The following is a 20,499-nucleotide window of genomic DNA, read 5'->3' on the forward strand; positions in this document are numbered from 1 at the left end:
GCTTCCTGCATCGTGTATGGTGATTCTAACTCTCTCCACCTTCACTGCCTACTCACAGCCGTGTGCTGGGGACCAGATGAGACCGTGGACTATGAAACTCTCAGCAAAGAAAAAGCCACGAGGGGCTGTTATTGTTATTACTCAGTGGGGTCAGGGCAGTGGCTTCCCAAAGGCATGAGTCACTCATGGTGGAATTCCAGACATCAGGAGGGCCGTTCTGGGCAGCAGAGCCCAGATTCCACACAGAGAAGTGACCCTGACCCTGAGCCCCTAGGGGAGCCACACCCTTTCTCTTTGGCCACTGGCTGCTGTGAGGAAGGAGTCAGTGAATGTCATAATCATATGGGCGCTTAGGGTGAGAGCCTCCAGTCTGACTGCCTCATGTAACTGTTTAAGGAGGCTCAGAAGGGTCATGCACTTGCCCAGAGTCACATAGCTAGAGAGTGGTGGAAGCTGGCCTGGGTCAGATTTGGAGATCTACAGAAGCCCTTTTCCTCCCTGCTCGCACCCCTCTTAGCCCCAGCATGTGAGGAAGGCAGCTGTCTCCCTAAGCTCTATCCTTCTATGCCTTGGGTTTAGCTAAAGCCTAAACTCCAATGTCCCTCCCCTTCTTGCCTTCATCCTTCTCTACAGGGCGTGGGAAATGTACTCAAGGAAGAAATCATTTCCCATACTCAGGGGCTAAACCATTCAAAGCTCTCTGGTGCCCTGGCTAGTATGTATGGGCAAGGTTAAACCATGTTGACTACTGTAACAAATAACTCCAAAACCTCAGTGGCTTTGCATCATAAATGCTTGGTTCTTTCTCACATCAAACTGCAATAAGTCTTGACAGGAGGGCTCTGTTTTCTGCAGGTCATGTAGGGATTGAGACTTTTCCTATTTTGTGGCTTTCCTCATTCTCAGAGTCCTCTCCATTCAGCCGGCAGATGGTAGAAAGAGCAAGGATTGTGGGTAGGAGATTTTTATAAGCCAGACTTGAAATCAGTACAGTTATTTTTGCTCACATCCCATTGGCCAGACCTCAGTCACATAACCACATCTAACTGCAAAGAAGGCTGGGAAATATATCCCACATGTGTGCCCAGGAAGAAGAAGATGGCTATTGGTGAGCCCTGGTAGTCTTCCACAAGAATATGACCCAGTTCTGCCCAATAAAACATAAAGAAAGTCTGCTGGGGCAGGAGGTTTGAGAAGGGCTGGCCTCAATTATTATATATAAAAAGGGGTATGGGGAAGGTCCCCTATTCTTTCCCTTTAAGTGATTGCATGAGGATGTGATGTCTGGAACTTTGGCAGCCATGTTGAGAGCATGACGGGCAAAGCCTGAGGGCTGCAGCCAATATACTGAGGGCGCGGAAGCCAAAATGCGGGTCCTAGATGACGTCATTGAACCTCTGAATGAATCAAACCTGGAGCCACCTAACCTCCAGATTTCTTGACTGCGAAGGCACCTATTGTTGAATTCAGGAGTAATAGGGTATTCTATTACTTGCAGCCTAAAACTTTCTAACAGATTGACACTCAGGTGTAAATGCTGAAAACAGCTAAGAGGGAAAGGTTAAGTCATGCCAGCTGCTACAACGAATAACTCCAAAACCTTGGTGACTTTGCACTACAAGTGCTTGGTTCCCTTGAAACCCCTCCTCTGCTTGAAGTTAGGTAGAGCCAAGTAACATAGCTTTGGCCTACCCTGGATGTTGTGCTTTTTTGGGGGAGTGGGGGACAGAGCAGCAGTTCAAGCACAAAATGAGCAGCTGCTTTGTGCCAGGTCCTTTATATACATAGTGTATACATGGGAGCAAAATGCCTGGACTCAAATCTTGAGTCTGCCCCCTCACCAGCCATGTGACTGTGGGCAAAGTCAATCAACCTCACTGAGCCCTAGTTTCCCCATTGAAAATGCTGGGGTGATTATAAATGTTCTACTCACAGAGTAAAGGATTAAATGTCCAATTCAGATAAAGAACTTGGCACATTATCTGTAAATAAGCACTTAAAAAATTCTGACCAGAACCTGGTGGGATGTGAGTAATATCAACCCCACCTTAGAGATAGGGAGTCTAGAGTTCAAGGAAATGAAGTCCAAGGACGTATAAATAATAAGAGACAGAGCCTGGATTTTAATACAGACCAATTGAGCACCTGTTATGTGCCAGGCATTGTGTGAGGTGTTTAGATATATTGTCCCATTGAACATACCAGCAATCCGGCATGGGAGGTATTATTACTACCATTATTGTTATTCCTATTGGGCAACTGAGAAAGCCAAAGCTCAGAGAAGTGATGAGACTTGCCTACGGGCCAAGTCAAGATGCAGGATTTGAACCTAGGCTGATTTCAAGCCTTTACTCTTTCCATCATGTATAAGCCTCCCTAACAGAAACCCACCAGACTATTATAGTGGAATTTTAAGCATCAGAGGAGTAATACATTTGACTCCCATGGCTATTCAGGGTTCCCTGAAGTCATCCCCAAAAGCTGGCTGCCAGTCCAGCCTGTCGTCAGGGTTGTCCTGGTGATGGCTTTACCCTCGCTCCTCCAGTACAATAACTGGGCCCTGGAGTGGACGGTCCTGAGGGAGGAAGTTTGGCTCACTTGATAAAGCAGAACTTTCAAACACTTTGAGCTCATCCATGATGGAATAGGCTGCCTTGGGATGTGGTGAACTCCATGGTCCTGGGAGGAGACAAGCAGAGAAAGTCTGGTGGCCACCTGCAAAGAAAGATTGTTAAGGCAGTTACTGCATAGAAAGTGATATTAGATTCAAAGACCTTTCAGGTTTGAAATCTGTGGTTGCAAGATTCTCAGATCCCATTTTCTCAGATTCCAGTCTAAGATTACATGATACTCAAAATCTAGGACTCTAAGGCTGCATGAGTTTTCTCCTTGGATTTTTTGTTCCCTATTTAGGCAGTTAGACTGCAGAACATCTACTGACTCAGGAAACAGATGTTTTAGTAAAAGCAGAGAATACATTTCTGGGTTTCAAAAACACCCCTTCCTCCCAGGAAAGAACATTCCTAAGGGACTTGGGCATCTTGAACACCTAATGAATCTGAAAGAGGCTCTCACTTCCTGTGACTGTCTTTAGGGACTGTCCACAAATACTCTGTTTCTTTTCCTTTGAGGGTGTCTTAGTCTGTTAAGGCTGCTATAACAAAACACCTTAGACTGGGTAATTTATAAACAATAGAAATTCATTGCTCACAGTTCTGGAAGTTGGGAAATTCAAGATCAAGGCTCCAGCAGATTCAGTGTCTGGTGGGGGCCTGTTTCTCATAGATGGTGACTTCTGTGTGTCCTCACATGGCAGAAGGGACAGATGGGCTCCCTCAAGCCTCTTTTACAAGAACACTAATCCCATTCATGGGTGGAGCCCTCCTGACCTAATCAACTTCCAAAGGCCCCACCTCTTAAGACCATCACTGTGGGGATTAGGTCTCAACATTTGAACTTTGGGGGACACATTCAGACCACAGCACAGGCCCCTAGTAGGATTTCCACTTGAACTCCCTCCTCTGCTTGAAGTTAGGTAGAGCCAAGTAACAAGCTTTGGCCAATGAAATGTGCACAGAAGCAAAGTGTGCCACTTCCTGGGGGAGACTTTAGGAGCCAGTCTGTGGCTCGATGCTTTCTCTTGCTTCTGCTGTGCAACAGTTGAAATGGTGGTTGTTCCATCAGCTGGGATCCAGGAGCAAGGAGACACAGAGCAGGGCAGCAGCTGCCCAGCAGGGGATGTGCATCAGGAGCCACTGAGAAGCAGGACGTGAGCATTGCTGTTACTGTAGCAGAACTCACCCTACCCTGACTGACCCACACCTCTCCCCACCTCCCTCTTTCCTCCCATCTAAGAAGGCAGGGAAGGAGGTCAGAGAAAAATCTATAAGTGAGCGTATTTTGGATTTTGTTGGTCAGTGGGCCCCAGAGAGCTTTGAAGAATTCAGAAGCAGACAGCAGGGAGGATCTCAAGAGATAAAATGGCCAAGAGGGCCTGAGACAACCTCACATCTAGACACAATCGGGGGAAAAATGAATGGAGTTGGGAAAGTGAAGGGGTTGGGGAAAAAAAATCCCAATAGAATAAGATGAATTTTCTGCCCACATATGGAATGGAGCATTGAAATGAGAATGAATTTAAAATAGAATACATTTCCAGCCCATCTGAATTTCAGACTGAGACTATCTGCTGCACATAATTCAGGATTCCACAATCTCAAAAGGCTTGGCTCCTGGGCTTTGACAACGACCCTTTCCCTGGGCAGAAGTTTGTACATGGACACTGGGAGCACCTAGGCCTGGAAGCTGGGAGAACTAGGCTCTCCTGTCTGATGTCACTTTCCCAGGCCTTCCCTGACTGCCTGATTTAAAAGGAACTTCCTCCACCACCCTGGCCATTCTCTATTCCTCTTCTTAACATCAACTGACACACCACATGGTTTCCTTTTTTTTTTTTTTTTCTTGAGACAGAGTCTCGCTCTGTCGCCCAGCCTGGAGCGCAGTGGCATGATCTCAGCTCACTGCAACCTCCGCCATGTTCAAGCCATTCCCCTGCCTCAGCCTCCCAAATAGCTGGGACTACAGGCGCGTGCCACCACGCCCAGCTATACTTATGTTTTTATTGTCTGTTTCCCCCCACTTGATTGTAAGTTTCAAAATGGCAGATATTCCTCTCTCTCTCTCCCCCTCTGTTTTCTTTTCCCTTTTATTTATAAAAAACTTCAAACATACAGAAACCTATCATGAAGACCCATTTACTGCTTACCCATCATCTAGATTTCCAACTGTTAACATTTCACTATACTTGTGCCATGTGTTTTGGTGCTGGCATTTTCTGAAGTAAATAATATTCATCAGGATATTTTCTTTTAAAAAATTGAAGGTAAGGAGTTGCGTCTATTGTATTCACTGCCATATTACTCACTGCCTGGAAGTTGGTAGGCCTTCAGTAAATAGTTGTTGAGTGAGTAGATGGCATTAAATCCTCATGACAACCCTGTGCAGTAGATGTTATTATTATCCCCCATTTTACAGAAGAGGAAACTAAGGCACAGGGAGGAAAAGTAACTTCCCCAAGGCCACATGGATAGGAGGTGATGAAAGGGGGATTTGAGCTCAGGTAGGCTGAGTCCAGAGCCCATGCATTTAGCACATGACTGCTCTCTGCGGGGAATATTCATTCATCTCCAACTAGGATGCGTATTCATCCTCTCTAGGTATCATCTACGGAGGAGATGCAGAGGAGGAAGAGGGGCTCACAGGCTGGCCAAAAGCAGGTGATCTGCCTCTGGGGACCCTGTGCTCTCACAAAGACTGGGGCCTTCTGTCCTGCCCTGGAGTGGAGACAGAACACTCTTTCCCAGACGAGTGACCTTTAGGGTTTGTTATGAATAGAGATTCCTTCTGGGGAACGTGGTGGCTGATGCTGGGAACCCGGGTCCACAGATTTAACCCCCAGGAATGTGGAGAGGAATCTCCAGACCTCCACCGGGGAGGCCAGCTCTCCCAGCCACCCAGACCAGCCAGAGGAGGGTGGTTCTAGGCAGCTCTTCCAGTTATTGGACCACTGGGAGGTGGACTGGAACCTTCCATCCCCAGGCTGGGAGGCAGCTCCTCAGAGTAAAAATAACTCTAGGCTTCGAAATCCTGGGGTCTGCCTCTTCCTCCCCAGCTATGTGACATTGGACAGGCGCCTCATGTGGGGAAACTTTGGTTTTCACATCTATCAAATGGGACTAATTATTATATCAACCTCTCAGCAGGGGTGGGACTAGGGTGAAGCCAGCCAGGTGCTCAATGCATAACATTTAAGAAGGTACTTGTTCTGAGGCGCCAACCCTGCACTTGCGCAGGCCCCAGGGTGAGCGCCTCAGTAGATTTGCACCCTGGTCACCTTGCTGCCTCATCCTGGCCCCAGCCCTGACTCCCAGGGTTGTCATGGGAAGGAAATGAGATGTTTTATACAAAGCATGTTAGCACAGCACCTAGCATGCCCTTAGTGCTCACTCGTGGGTAAAATGCTGTTATCGTTCTTTTTTATTTTTTTGAGACAGAGTCTCGCTCTGTTGCCCAGGCTGGAGCGCACGATCTTGGCTCATGGCAACTTCTGCCTTCTGGGTTCAAGTGATTCCCCTGCCTCAGCCTCCCGAGTAGCTGGATTGCAGGTGCGCACCACCATGCCTGGCTAATTTTTGTATTATTTTATTTATTTATTTATTTTGAGACGGAGTCTTTCTCTGTCCCCCAGGCTGGAGTGCAGTGGTGCGATCTCGGCTCAGTGCAAGCTCCGCCTCCCGGGTTTACGCCATTCTCCTGCCTCAGTCTCCTGAGTAGCTGAGACTACAGGCGCCCGCCACCTCACTCGGCTAATTTTTTTGTATTTTTAGTAGAGATGGGGTTTCACCGTGTTAGCCAGGATGGTCTCGATCTCCTGACCTTGTGATCCGCCCGCCTTGGCCTCCCAAAGTGCTGGGATTACAGGCGTGACCCACCGTGCCTAGCCAATTTGTGTATTTTTGGTAGAGGTGGGGTTTTACCCTGTTGGCTAGGCTGGTCTAGAACTCCTGATTTCAAGTAATCCACCCGCCTCGGCCTCCCAAAGTGCTGGGCTGGGATTACAGGCATGAGCCACTGCACCTGGCCTGTTCCTATTATTGTTATTGATTGCCTTTCTGAGGTTGACTGGGCCTGTTTCCCAGCAATGGCCCTGCCTTGGACCTCTCACCGTGGCCTCCACTTGTATATATTACACCCTTTTTATAATTTATTCCCTGGTAGCATGGTTTAATTCCCAGTATTTACTGTTTCCTTGTCCCGTATCTCCTGCTCTGTGTGGATGGCCTGGAAACAGTGATTGCTAATATTTACCAAGTGCTCACCATGTGCCAGGCCCTGGGCTAAGCATTTACATGTCGGATCTCATCTAATCTTTACAATGATCCTATGAGGTAGGGACTATGATTATACCTATTTTTCAAATGAGCAAATGGAGGCACTTAAAAATTGAGTAACTTGTCCACTGTTAGAAAAGGATGGAACTGAGGGCAGAATCAAGACGGCTTAATCCCCAAAACCCACGAGATGGAACCCAGAACACTGCCTCTTCCACTCTTTGCCAGCTTCTGCCCTGCAGGGTACACACAGATGGCTCCAAGCAGTGGCCTCAGTGTTCACTGTGGGAAACTGGCCTCCCTGAGCTAAGTCAGGCCCTGGGCTCCTGAGAGCAGGCAGAGGGACCAGATGCTCTCTGTGCATCTCTAGGCCACAGCAGGGTGTTTCCAAGTCCTTCCCAGACCAGACGGTGGCTTCTGCTGTAGGCTATGGTAATAACGGTGGCTTCTGCTGTAGGCTATGGTAATAACAGCATCGAGCGCTCACACTGTACCAGAGCAGGGGTGGCGCCGCGCTGCACGCCTGCCGCCCAGGGTCTCCACAGTCCTCATGCTGCCCTCGCATTTACTATTGTCTTTATGTGACTAGTGTGGTAGCTCAGGTGTCAAGATCTGAAGGCACCTGGCCAGGGTCGCAGCTCACGCCTATGGCAGATCCAAGATCTGAACTTGGACTTGTCTGAATCCTGGATGAGCTGGGGGGTAAGGCTGGCTGCTGAGGGCCCTGTGTGCCCCTCAGTCCTGTTCCCACCACCTCTGTGCCTCCTCCCTGCTGGCAGCCACTGTGGCCACAATGGGGTTAACCCCAGAGGAAGGCATTGAAGGCCCTGGGGTTGGGGTGGGGAGGAAGGCACATTTTGGGGCTCCAAAGACTTGAAGCCTGGCTGCTCCGTGCCCAGGCTCTGGACCCCCAATACATGCACACATTGCTTTAAATGAAGCGGAACTCCAGGCAGGCAAGTTTTGATTTAGGGGAGACAGCTCCTCCATGGTAATGATGCTGAGGCTTGTGATTTGGGCAAATAGGTTTTCTCCCAGGCTCCTACTCCTTTCTTTGTAATTCAGCTCCCATCCTGGCCACATGCAGGCCCTGCTTGGAACTCTCTGAGGACTCCTACCCCACAGGATAGTCTAAAACCCTGTCCCAACATTCAAGGCTGTTTGCAGATGTTCCTCAACCCCACCACCCGTTGCTCCCAAAATTCACACACCCCAGCCCTGCACACCACAGTTGTTGCTATTCCACACACAGGTCTCTGGGAACAGCGCAGGGCCCAGCCCTACCTTTCTGCAGGTGGATCCCTCTGCCTGGAAAGTCCTCCCTCCCCTCCTCTGGATCCTCTTGGTTCAGGCTGGGTGCTCCTCCGAACTCCCAGGCTGAGGGTTGCTGTGTAATCTGATACTACATTGACATTGCAGGAAGATCATATATGGCTGAGTAGCTAAAAATGCAGGCTTTGAACTTAGATGTGGGTTCAGCCTCAGCTGTATCTCCTGCCAGCTGTGGGACATTGGGCTGGCGTCTCTGAGCCTCAGTTTGCTTCTCTGAGCATAGAATGATACGCCCTATTCCATTAAGGTGCTGAGGGTGAAGGAAGCCACGGGCTTAGTGTGGGCAGCTTGGCCAGGGCTCCAAGTGCATCGGGTGTTCATGTAGTCCTAGTGCCAGGCGGTCATTAGCAGCTTGGTGCCAGGCTCTGAGCTGGTCTCCAGGACGGAGCAGAGGAGGGACCATATAGCCCCTGCTCCCACAAACACAAAGACTGGACAGCCAATTAGTTACCCCAGTTCATTACCATGGAGACTATAATTAGGGATGTCACCCTGCCCAACTGCACAGGCCTCACCTCCCATCCTTGCCTTAGCTTTGGAGCTCCCTGGGGCAGGATCTAAACTGGATTTGTCTCTGTAACCTCAGTTCCTCATTATTCACGGTCGGAATGCTCAGCAAATGTTTAAGTGGAAGAGATTTCCATAACAAACACTCGGGAGTTCAGAGGAGCACTTGTCTGACCTGAGCAGAGCAGGAGGATCTCAGAGGAGGGAGGACACTCTAGGCAGAATGCGGTGGCACTAAGGGTGGCATTTAGTTTGTGACAAGGACTATTCTAAGCACATCACTTAGATCATCTATTAAATGATCACTTATTTATTCATTTATTTTTAAATTTTGTTTGTTTGTTTGTTTATTTATTTATTTTGAGATGGAGTCTCGCTCTCTCACCCAGGCTGGAGTACAAAGGCACAATCTTGGTTCACTGCAGCCTCTTCCTCCCAGGTTCAAGCGGTTCTCCTGCCTCAGCCTCCCAAGTAGCTGGGATTACAGGCATGCACCACCATGCCCGGCTAATTTTTGTATTAAGAGATGAAGTTTCGCCATGTTCACCAGGCTGATCTCGAACTCCTGACCTCAAATGATCTGCCTGTCTGGGCCTCCCAAAGTGCTAGGATTACAGGCATGAGCCACTGCGCCTGGCCAATGATCACTTATTTAAATCACTTACTAAAAAAAATAATAATAATAAATTAAAAAAAAAAAAAACATCACTTACTAAAATCATTTAATTATGTCAACACCCCTGTGAAGTATGTACTCTTATCACCATTCCCATTTCACAGATGGGGAAACTGAGGCACAGAAAAGCTAAGTAAACTGCTCAGAGTTAAGAGCCTGAGAAGGCCACAGCCAGAATTCAAACCCAGGCCATCTGCCTCCACAGTCCACTTTCCATGTCCCTCTCCCGAGATGATGTCCCTTTCCCAGGGGTATCTGGAAAGGGCCTGGCCTCTGGTCCCAGCTCAGGCAGCTGTCCAGGGAGGCCTGAAGACCTGGCCAATCTCCACTGCTCACCGGGCTTCTCTGTGTTCCACTTCCCAGGTGGACCGTGGAGGCAAACAAGGCCCCAGCTGCAGCCTCTGAAGGCTCCTGCCAAGCTGGCACTTTGAGGCCTGGGGGTGTCCCAGGGGATCCCAGCCCAGCAGCTGGGCCGACCTCAGGGCCAGCGTTTCCGTAAACACCCGGAGAGCCAGCCCCACGTGGTTGGTCTGTGGGTTGCTGGCCAAGAGGGGCTGAGGTTTGGCTGACCTTGTGCGGTTTCCTTCAACAAGGCCACTTCCACCCCCTCTGCCTGGCTGGGCTTCCAGTAATGAAATGTTTTCTCTGGGGCTAGGGGAGCTGATGGGGCTGGTGGGGTGGGGCACTGAGGTCTTCCTGTCCCACGTGCCCCCAACCCCGGGCTTCTGGAAGCTGGTCTAACTGCCCCCTCGCTGCCGCCTGGGCAGCCCATATGCCCACGCCGGTCCCTGAGGGTGAACTGGCCTCTAAGAGGACCAGATCTTGGGCTCTGAACATGGAGCAGGGGCTGCGCCCGAGAGACAGGGTGTGGCTAGACTTTCTCCTGCTTGTCCTTTCCAGGGATCTGAGGGAAAACTTCTCCTGGGGACACCCCCGGGTAGCTCAGAGATGGAAGAGAAGGTCTCCACTGCAGCTGCCACCTCTTCCCCACCCAAAGAGAGTGTCTGCAGGGGGCCGTGGGGCAAGGGTAGGCACTGAAGGAATACTAACCACGATCACTGCTACCATCTCCTGAATGCCACTGCCCCAGCCCCTGCATTCTCACAACAAACCTGCTTGGAAACTGAGGCTCAGAGAGAGGAAGTGTCTGGCCCAAGGTCACACAGTGAGTAAATGCCCAGAGCTTCTCCCTCTTTCCCTTGAATCATCTCTATCTTACTGTCCAAATGCCAGGCAGCAGGAACTAGCAGGTGCTTTGGGATCATCTGTTAAGAGGCAATATAGCACAATGAGTGAGAGCAGGGACTCAAGGGCCAGCCCCCTGGATTCACATCCCAGCTCTGCTTCCTACTGGCTATGTGACCTTGGGCAAGTCACTCAACTTCTTGGTGCCTCAGTTTCCCCATGGGTATAATGAGGATAATAATGATGCCTCCTTTACGGGGTTTCTGTGAGGATTGCCTATACACACGACACATATTAAGCCCTGCGCCATGCTAGTTATCCCAGCCTCTCACTCTTCGCATTGAAAAGGTGTAGACACAGACCCAGAGATGGAGACAAATGCTGCAGGGATCATGCCCAGGGCAGAGCATGGTTCAGCTATGTTTCCTATGGTGCCACCAAGGAGCCACCATGTACTTGAGCTGAGAGGAGGTGCCACTGGACACACGACCTCCTGGAGGGAAGGGAGGCTCTGCAGAGAGCAGGGGATGGTGGAGGAGCCTGGCTCTACCTTCCATTCTCCAGGAAGGGGGAAGGGCAGCGTCAGAGCCCAGGAGAGGAGAGCAGTGAATGAACGTGCTGCGTGAGCTCCGGTCAGTCCCTACTGACTCTGGGCCTGTCACTCCTCTGAGGGATTTGGGTGTTTGGACTCTTAGACTTGGAGGGGTTCCTCGGTGGGGCCTTGGGGACTGCTCTGGGTGACGGCTCTCACCATTTGCTTCAACCCAAACCACTGTCCTTGGGCCTGTTTTAAATATTGGAATGTGGCATGGGGGTTTGCTCTAGCAAAGGGTCAGCCGTCTTGAGAAGGGGGCTCTGTGATAAGCAGGGAATGGGGCTCCCCTGCCCCCATCCGGGGACCCTGGGGCCCAAGCTTATGATTGACCAGTGACTCATTCCCTTCTCAGCACATCCTGTCATCCCATGACTGGGAGCTCCTCGGGGGTGGCTCCTAACCAAGGTTCCCCTAACCAAAGCCCCCCACGCCCTCCCCCTAACACACATAGAGACTGGGAACAATTAACTCCCTCCTAAGGCCAGACCAGATGTTCACGTGGGCATTGGTTTTGCTGACCACATGTGACTCAGGAGCTCGCTCAGAGCTGGAAGAGTTCCAAGAGGCTAAAAGGGCAACCTGTCACATCACAGCTGGGAAACTGAGGCCCAGAGAGGCCAGGTGAGCTGCCTAATGTCCCTCAGGGGTAGAAGGGAGGAAGGAACCTGGAGTTCCCATGCCTGACCCAGAGGCTTTCTACCTCTCCAGATAGTTGTTGGATGTGCCCAAGGCCTCAGTCCCCATTCCCACCTCAAGTTGCAAACGTCCCCCCCAACTACACACAGCCTCACAGCTTCATCTCACCCCACCTCCAACTGGCTCTCATGGTTTCATCCAGGCTCAGCTACTCGCAGCTCCCCAAACAGCTCCTGCTCTCATGCCACCTCCAGACCTTCGTACTTTCCTGCTGCTCTGTTTTATTTTCCTCTTCACCTGGACAACTCCTAATCATGCTCCAAGACTCAGCTCAGATGTCACCTCCTCCAGGAAGCCTTTCAAAACCACCTCCTTCACCTCCCAGGCTGCGTTAGGTCCTCCATCTCTTCACCCTCAGTACCTAGTACCTCCCACTTACTGTGCTGGAATCATCTCTTTGCTTGTCTCTATATTGCCCTCTAGTCTGTGAGCTCATGGTAGACAGAGACCTTAGTTTTTATTCTTAATAGTAGGGAATGACCCATTACATTCAGTGTTTGCTGAATGAACGCATAAATGGATGGATGGATGGATGAATGAATGAATGGTTGGATGGAAGAATAGATACATGGATGGATGGAATACATGGATGATGGATGGATGGAATGAGTGACCAAATGGTAGATGAATGGACAAATGGAACGACAAACATGGAAGGATGGATGGACGGATGGATGGAAGAATAGATACATGGATGGATGGATGGATGGATGGATGGATGGATGGATGGATGGATGGTTGGATGGATGGATAGCTGGATTGATGGATAGGTAGGTTGATGGACAGGTGGATTGATGGACAGTTGGGTTTATGGACAGGTGGATGAATAAATCAGGCAGATAATGGCATCTGTAGGGCCTCAGACAGTGAGGGGTAAGTCCCTGGAGCCTGGATATCCTGACTGATGAAGGGGCTCTTGGATGGGAAGGGAATAACTAACCTGCTGTCTGCCTTCTCCAAGAGATATTTGGTCAAGAACAAAGCCACCCCTGCCCTGGTGCCTGCTCCCTTCTGACCAACTGATTCCAACTCAGTGGGGTCTCCTGAACTCTGGTAATTCGTCTGACACCAGAGCCTGTAGGAATCACCCTGCCTCTGACATTCAGGGACTCTGCAATCTTGAGGCCCTCCCTCCCTGCCTCTCTTCAGGTCAGAGCTGCCGCCCCATAAATGCTTTCAAGCATAGAAACATACACCCCTAAAGCCAGGAAAGTGTAAAAAAGATGAGATTCACTCCTCTACCATTTTTACAGATGAGGAAACTAAGGCCGAGCAAGGCCAAGAAACTTGCTTAAGGATGCACAGCAATAGAGCTGGGATTAGAGCTTGGGTCTTTCAATTCATTTATTCATTCATACATAGCAAGTAGGTACCTAGAGCCTAAAGTGCCAGGCTCAGTGCCTTTTCCCGGGCATGCTAGGCCTGTACATAAACTTTCATGTTAATTTAAAAGCTATTTCCATCCTCCATATGACCTCCAGTTCCCCAGCAGGCTGGTCTATGCCTCACTAGCTGCATGCCTGGCACCACCCCTATGACAACACCCTCTCCCAGCAGATGAGGACGACTTCATTGTCAGGAAGCCTGGCTGGGACTGGTGTGTGCTGCCGTGTGCAGAGGAGGCAGTCACATGGGTGTGCTGTGAGCTGCACATTCCATCCCAGCCTTAGTGAGGACCGGGTTAGTCCCTGCACGCTCATTCTTGCCAGCTCAGACTGGAGCCAAGCATTAAACTGTTCAAGCCCCACAGCTGCCCCAGGGGAGCCATTGCATGGCACCTGGGAGCTCAGGGCCAGGAGCAGACCTCTGAATTCCTGCCCAAACCGGGGAATATGTGGTGAGAGGAGGTCATAGGGAGGTGCCTGGGGGCTGGACATTTGCAAGCCAGCTGAGCAGGCAGCACTCAGCACTTTCCTCTTCGCCCGTCCCACCATGGCCAAGGCAGGGGCAGCGTAGAGCCAGCTTTGGAGAGATGGAGCCTCATGTCTGGGGCCAGAAGCCCAGCCCCAGGCAGGCCAGGGCTATTTGCTGGGCCTTGTATGAGGCTTCCATGAAGTATGTAACCTCACTGAAGACATGGAACTACTCAGAGTCGTTAAGAGCCAAAGAAAGGCTCAGCTGTGTTTAACAGAAAAGCTTCTGGGAACAAATCAATGAATACGGGAACAAATCAATGAATACGAGAACAAAGGAAAACTGCAGAAGATGAACAGAACCAGAAGCCATGTCTAGGATGAAATTAACATGAGGTAGAGACTCCTGATGACATTGATCAGGATGAAAGAAGTATGAGGCAAGGGAGTAAAATCAAACGCCGAGTAAAAAGGGGGAACAACGTTGACCAAGGAATTTGAAGTAATTTAAAAGCTGTTATGAACAACACAAAAAAGAAAATTATAGGCCCATTTCACTTATGAATATTTAGACAGAAAAACACTAAACAAAATATTTGCTGACTGGATTCAGCAGAATTAAAATAATGACACCACATCACCATCAGCAAGGGTTTATCCCAGAAAAACATTCCAGAAAATCCACCAGTGTAATTCACTACATCATTAGATCCAAAGGAAAATCTATGATGTCAATTGATGTGGAAAAAATTTTTGATAAGGTCCTTTTGTATTTATGATGCTTATAAATTTGAAGATTCTAGGAAAATGAAGAAATTCCTAGAAAGGTATATAACATGTCAAAAGATTGGCCCAAGAAGAAGTAGAGAATTTCAATAGGTCAATCAATATTACAGAAATTGTAATGGTGTCAAAGCCCTCCCACTCCCCCAAAAATCAGCCCAGATGTTCTCGTGGGTAAGTACTGCTGAACCTGTATTTTATTTATTTATTTATTTATTTATTTTTTTGAGACAAGGTTCTCATTCTGTCACCCAGGCTAGGGTGCAGTGGCCCAATCCTGGCTCTCTGCAACCTCCGCTTCCCAAGGCTCAGGTATCCTCCTGCCTCAGCCCCTCAGGTAGCTGGAACTACAGGTATGCACCACCACACCCAGCTAATTTTTGTGTTTTTAGTAGAGATGGGGTTTTGCTATGTTGCCCAGGCTGGTCTTAAACACCTGGACTCAAACGATCCACCCATCTCGGCCTCCCAAACTGCTGGGATTATAGGTGTGAGCCACCGCGCCCGGTCTGCAGAAACTTTCTAGAAACAATTAATTCCTATCGTATGCAAGTTGCTTAAAAAGAAAACACAAGAAAAAAAGAAACCAATGTAGCTTATTTTAGAAGTGTTGTCTTCATTATGAAAGCCAGATAAGACAATACCAAAAAGAAAAGTGTAGGTCCATTTCACTTATGAACATGGATAGAAAAACACTAAACAAAATCTTTCCTGACTGAGTCCAGCAGAGTTAAAATAATGATACTACATCACCATCAGGAAGCGTTTATCCCAGAAAAGCATCCACATCTGAAAATCCACCAGGGTAACTCACTACATCATTCAATCAAAAGGAAAAATCCAATAATGTCAGCTGACGAAGAAAAAGTTTTTACTTATAAATACATAAAGCTTATGTATTTATGATTTTTAAAAATTCTTAGCAAACTAGGAGCATGAGAGAAGTTCCTTAATTTAGAAGGGATTTTTAATACCAAAAACCTACAGAAAATATTCCTAGTGGAGAAACTTTTTATATAATATATGTCTTTTAAGATAAGGAACAAGGCAAGAATGCTAGTTATTACCGCTACTATTTAATACACAGAGCTGGAGAGCCGGGCTAGAGCTATAAGGAAAGAAAATAAGAGGTGTAATTATTGGAAGGGAAGAGATAAAACTGTCATTGTGTGTACATGGTGTGATCATCTACCTTGAAAAACTAACCCAATAAACTGACAAAATATTAGAAAAAATAAGAGAGTTCAGCAAGGTTGCCAGATACACAGTCAGCAACAAAAATCAATGACACTTTTACATCAGCAATAACTAACCAGAAAAACAACATAATTTTGGCTTAAATAGAAAGTTTTAAAAATATATAATATATACATATAAATATACATTATATATAAAATGTATACATATATATATACCCATACACACATTTAAAAAGCACAGCTGGGCATGGTAGCTCATGCCTGTAATTCCAGCACTTTGGGAGGCTGAGGCAGGAGGATTGCTTGAGCTCAGGAGTTCAAGACCAGCCTGGGCAACAAATTGCCAAAACTTTTTTAAAAAGCATTTAGTCAGGCATGGTGGCACATGGCTGTAGTCCCAGCTACTGAGGAGGCTAAGCTGGGAGGATTGCTTGATTCCAGGAGGTGGAGGCTGCAGCGAGCTGTAATTGTGCCACTGCACTTGAGCCTAGGCAACAGAGCGAGATTCTATCTCAAAAAAATAAATAAATAAAGGTATATATACATAAGTATAAAAATAGTGTATATATAACATAATGTCTCTCTCCACACACACACACACTCACACACAATTATTATGTTTCTAATCACATGAATGAAATCTACACGTAGAGTCCAGGGTGTGTTTGGCAGCTCTGGGTGTTATCAGGGATCTGAGTTCCTTTATTTCTCCTTCACCCTCTTCTGCACACGAAGTCCATCCTCAGGGTACCCTCATGGTCCAAAGATGGCTGCGGAACTCCACCATCACGTCCCTACTACTGACTGGAAGCAGGAGGGAGCAATGAGCAGTGCTGGAGTCACCAAAGGGAAGCCCTTCCTTTTAAGGAGCCTTTCCAGAATCGGCACACAGCACTTCTGCTTGTATCTCAGTGCTGGAACCTATCCTGGGGCCCTGCCTCCTGCAAAGCTGAATGCATTGCCACCCCAAACAAAAAATCAGCGTTCGGTGACTGAGGGAGGAGGGAAGAAGGATATTGGAATGGGCATTGGTCAGGCTCTGCCACAGATCCTAGTCTCCAAAACAGGAAACTGAGGCACTGAGGTCCAGAGAAGTGAGGGAATTCACACACAGCCATGAAGCAAATTAGCAGCACAGTTGGGGTTTTCACCTGACTGTTGACCTTGCCATGGTACAGGTGTTCACTCACACCCTGGTACATCCAGCCACTGGAGCACTGCCCCTCCTCACTTCCAGCCCTGCTGGGGTCAGGATCTGTTTTGGCTTTCTCTGTCCCCCCTACCTAGTGTCACACCTGTGAGCTCCACCTCCCCAGCGTCAGCTTGGGACTTGGCATGGGGTAGAGGCTGTAAGCGGGAAGGCGGGCACACACCTTGGGAGCTGACAAACTGCAAAGGGCTGAGACTGGCTTCACCCTTTCAACTGCAGATATTTACTTGTGGCTTCCATATGCTGTGCCTTGATGGTGATGTTTCATAAGTTTCACTTTTCAGGTGCATTTTTTCTTATTTTTTTGAGATGGAGTCTTGCTCTGTGGCCCAGGCTGGAGTGCAGTGGTGCGATCTCTGCTCACTGTATTCTCCGCCACCGGGTTTCAAGCAATTCTCCTGCCTCAGCCTCCTGAGTAGCTGAAATTACAGACACAGGCCACCACGCCTAGCTAATTTTTGTATTTTTAGTAGAGATGGGGTTTTGCCATGTTGGCCAGGCTGGGCACAAACTCCTGACCTCAAGTGATCCACCTGCCTGGCCTCCCAAAGTGCTGGGATGACAGGTGTGAGCCACTGTGCCCAGCCAGATGCATTTCTTAGCCGCTAAAAATGTTCATTCTGGCTCAGGCCTGGAAGAACATGTAGGCCACTTTTATTTTTATTTTTTTTTAACAGATGGAGAAACTGAGACCCAGAGAAGCAAAAGGGCGTGTCCCAGATGCCAAGGTACCTGCAGCAAAGAATATTACCTAGCTGTCCCTCACTCTGGGTCACCTTCATAGATACACACAGGATGATGGTATTTCCCCGCCTCCCTTGCAGTTGGGGCCATGTGGCTAGCTCTGGCTAATGAGATGTGAGTAGAACTGATGATGTGGCTTCTCTATCCCTCTTTGTTCCTGCCAAGGTGACCTTGGAGGCCACTGGTCCACAACAGGGATTCACAAACTGTAATGTGCATGCAAATCACCTGGGGGTCTTATTAAAATGAAGATTCTGATAGTGGGGCCTGGGAGTCTGCATTTCCAACATGCAACCAGTTGATGCTGATGCCATCGGTCCTTGGACCACACGCTTGAGTAGGGAGGAGCTACAGGATGTGCCCGGCCCACTTTGGACTATTCACGAGCAAGAAATAAGCTTCACTGGGTTAAGCCACTGAGATGTGGGCATTAGTTTGTGATCTCAGCACAGTCTTATGAAATCACCATTTAGCCATCAACCAACATTGATGGAGTTCCTACTACGAACTCCTGTGTGACCTGGGTGCCTCACTCTGAACGAGGCGCTCACTCTTGGGGTTGTGGAAGTGCAAGGTCAACTGCTGAGGATGAGAGTCTCCCTAAATGTTGCACCTGACATGCCTCTGTCACCTCACCCTGGTCCCAGCCCTGTAAGTCGATGTAGGGAGAAGGGATTTGAAGCTTGAACCTGTTGACTTCTGAGCTTGTGTTTCCTCCTGGGAAAGCAAAGGGCAGCCACACTCACCCTGGGCCCTTGTGTGGGGGCTGCGGCTGCAGCCAAAAGACTCCTGGGTTCCCTGGACGCCCATATCCCTCTGGTGCCAAAGCTGGACAGTTTGGAGGGAGGGCTGAACCGCAGCAAACCAATCAGCAAAGTGGCAGCACCCACCGCTCCTGCCACACCCACCACTCCTGCCACACCCACCACTCCTGCCACACCTACCACTCCTGCCACACCCACTCATGCTGAACTGTGTGTGCAAGCTCCATCCCTCACACTTCATCACCAAACACCCTTGACAATGACACCTGCTTCCTGATCTGGCCATGGCCCGGGGCCCCTACTGCCCACACTTTCCTATCCTCAGTTATCAGAGAGAAAAAATTCCAAGAAAAATCCATGCTCTGATTCAGAGGGCTCTAGGTGGGCATAGCATTCTGCCCCGTTCTTGCCACCTCCCTGCCCCGTGGAGCCCTGCCTTTTTCACCATCCGCGACACCCATGCCCTGCTGCACCTCCTCATCATCTGGGTCTCCTTCCTCTGCGATGGACATGTCAGACCAGCGTGTCTCCCTCCAACTCTCTTCCTCACACCTCCTCATTTCTCCCGTCTTCCTTCTTGCCTCAGAGATAGACGTGGCTTAAAACTGTTCCTCTCAGGAACAACTAATCTGTGGCCACAGAGGTCAGAATAGTGGGTACCTGGGGAACAGAGGGTAGAGTCTTGGAAGGGGCACAAGGAACCTTCTGGAAGTGTAGCTTGACCTGGGTGATGATCACATGGGTATATATATAGTCATGTACATAGATATGTCAAGAGTCAAAATTAGCCAGACATGCTGCTTCATGCCACCAGCTACTCAGAAGGTTGAAGAGGGAGGATCCCTTGAACCCAGGAGGCTGAGGCTGCAGTGCGCTATGTTCATGCCATTGCACTCTAGCCTGGGAGACAGAGCCAGACCCTGTCTCAAAAAAAAAAAAAAAAAAAAAAGAGTTGTCAAGTTCTATAATTAATATTAGTGCAGTTTAAGCACTTTTCTGTATATACATTACCCCTCAACTTAAAAAACATATCACAGAGAGCTCTATGGGCAGTAGCAGAAATAAACAACAGCAGCAAAAACCGAAACTTAGGCATTGGAGTCATGTGGACCTGCACTGAAAACCTGGCTCTGTTTTCTAGCTGTGTAGCTTTAGGCAAGTTACTTAACCTCTCTGAACCTCACTTTTTTAAATTGAGATGTGGATTGTGAGGATTAGAAATGCTGCTTTTTATAAACAGTACTTAGCACAAAGGCTGGATCTTGCTGGGTGCTATGCACAATCGCTTTTATTGTTATTAATATCAGTGGCCTAGGGAGGACAGGAAGGTAGGACTGACCTTCTCTGGGTGCAGGCAATAAGGGGTGGGGGGCCTACAGAATTTAAAGATAAAATAAAACTGATGAGAAGTCAGTCTGCTTTTATGGTCACTGTGCAATGGCAGGTCTAAATAATTTCAGTGGTAAAATACTTTGTCCTGAAAATATCCTTTATTCATCTAAGTTCTAACAACTGGTACAGTAACTGTTAGAGTTTAATAATGCATATGTAAGCTTCAAATCAGCACATTTTCATTCTTATCCTTTAATAAACATATTCTACATGGAAGTCAACTTGGAGAACTTTAAGAAATATAGTTGCCCCCAGCGCATGTGGTCTCAGGAACACACATGAGTTGAGAGTAAGCTCCTCGCAACTCTAGAATCTTCCAAGCTTGCTTTGAATGCATTCCTGTCTCCACCGTCCAGCATTGATATTTCTGCATTTATTTTTATTATTATTTTGTGTGTGTGACAGAGTCTCTCTCTGTCGCCCAGGCTGGAGTGCAGTGGCAAGATGTCGGTTCACTGCCACCTCCACCTCCTGGGTTCAAGCAATTCTCCTGCCTCAGCCTCCCGAGTACCTGGGACTATAGGTGTGCACCCACCACATCTGACTAATTTTTGTATTTTTTTAGTAGGGATGGGTTTCACCATGTTGGCCAGGCTGGTCTTGAACTCCTGACCTCAGGTGTTTCTCCCACTTTGGCCTCCCAAATTACAGACGTGAGCCACTGGCCTGGCTG

General features: G+C 48.5%; 1 long non-coding RNA gene across 1 annotated transcript in view; it reads right to left on the bottom strand.

Moving 5' to 3' along the window:
- Positions 1–20,499, bottom strand: part of LOC108580599 — a 37,094-nt gene that overhangs the window by 12,944 nt on the left and 3,651 nt on the right. Inside the window, exon 2 of the long non-coding RNA XR_002515117.2 lies at positions 2,599–2,715. This is a non-coding gene — a long non-coding RNA (uncharacterized LOC108580599). The remainder of the gene's footprint in view (positions 1–2,598; positions 2,716–20,499) is intronic.

The sequence above is a fragment of the Papio anubis genome, chromosome 16 (assembly GCF_008728515.1).
Source record: "Papio anubis isolate 15944 chromosome 16, Panubis1.0, whole genome shotgun sequence".
NCBI lineage: Eukaryota > Metazoa > Chordata > Mammalia > Primates > Cercopithecidae > Papio > Papio anubis.